The following is a 690-nucleotide window of genomic DNA, read 5'->3' on the forward strand; positions in this document are numbered from 1 at the left end:
TCGGAACCAGCTAGGCTGGGTGTTTTTGAGAATAGACACAGAGCTCATTAATCGGAGACTGTACAAAGATTTTTTTAAAGACGTAACGGTGCCTCAGACACGCGAGCGTAGTCTGAGGCAACAGTTAAATGTGAAATTTTGGTAATTTCAGTTTTAATGGGGGAAAGTGTTACGGGGTTACACGTACCCTTGTTTGAAAGGGTGGGGCACACAAGATGGTGTGACTGTACAAAGGTGTAGATTACACAAGTCGATATAATGACTTTGCTCTGAAACAGGAAGCCACCACGTGGCGGGACTGCCAGTACTAGAATAGGTTTTACTTTTAGTTAGGAAAACGTAAGGATTTTACATATAGGTGACTCTGCCGCAACTAAAACAATTATATACATTTTAGTTTATGAACGGAAGAGTGTCTGTACCTTGGTTGAGATTTGAGATACTCTAGGAAGTAGCGAATTGGAATCCGCTACGCTTGTACCGGTTCTTGTCAAGAAAGTAAGGTCTTTGGCCTTGGCTTAGCTTCCTCTAAGCAAAGAGCTACGGCAGCTCCGCTGTACGTAATCTTTAGACCTTATGTAATGGGCCGGGTTCCATTATACGTGGATTACATATTGATGTGTCTAACATTGACTGGACACCTTGTATAGTTGTATATCCTCTTTCAGTTCTGTTGTATCAGAACTGGAA

The sequence above is a fragment of the Plasmopara halstedii genome (assembly GCF_900000015.1).
Source record: "Plasmopara halstedii genome assembly, contig: Scaffold_444, whole genome shotgun sequence".
In the NCBI taxonomy this organism is placed as follows: domain Eukaryota; phylum Oomycota; class Peronosporomycetes; order Peronosporales; family Peronosporaceae; genus Plasmopara; species Plasmopara halstedii.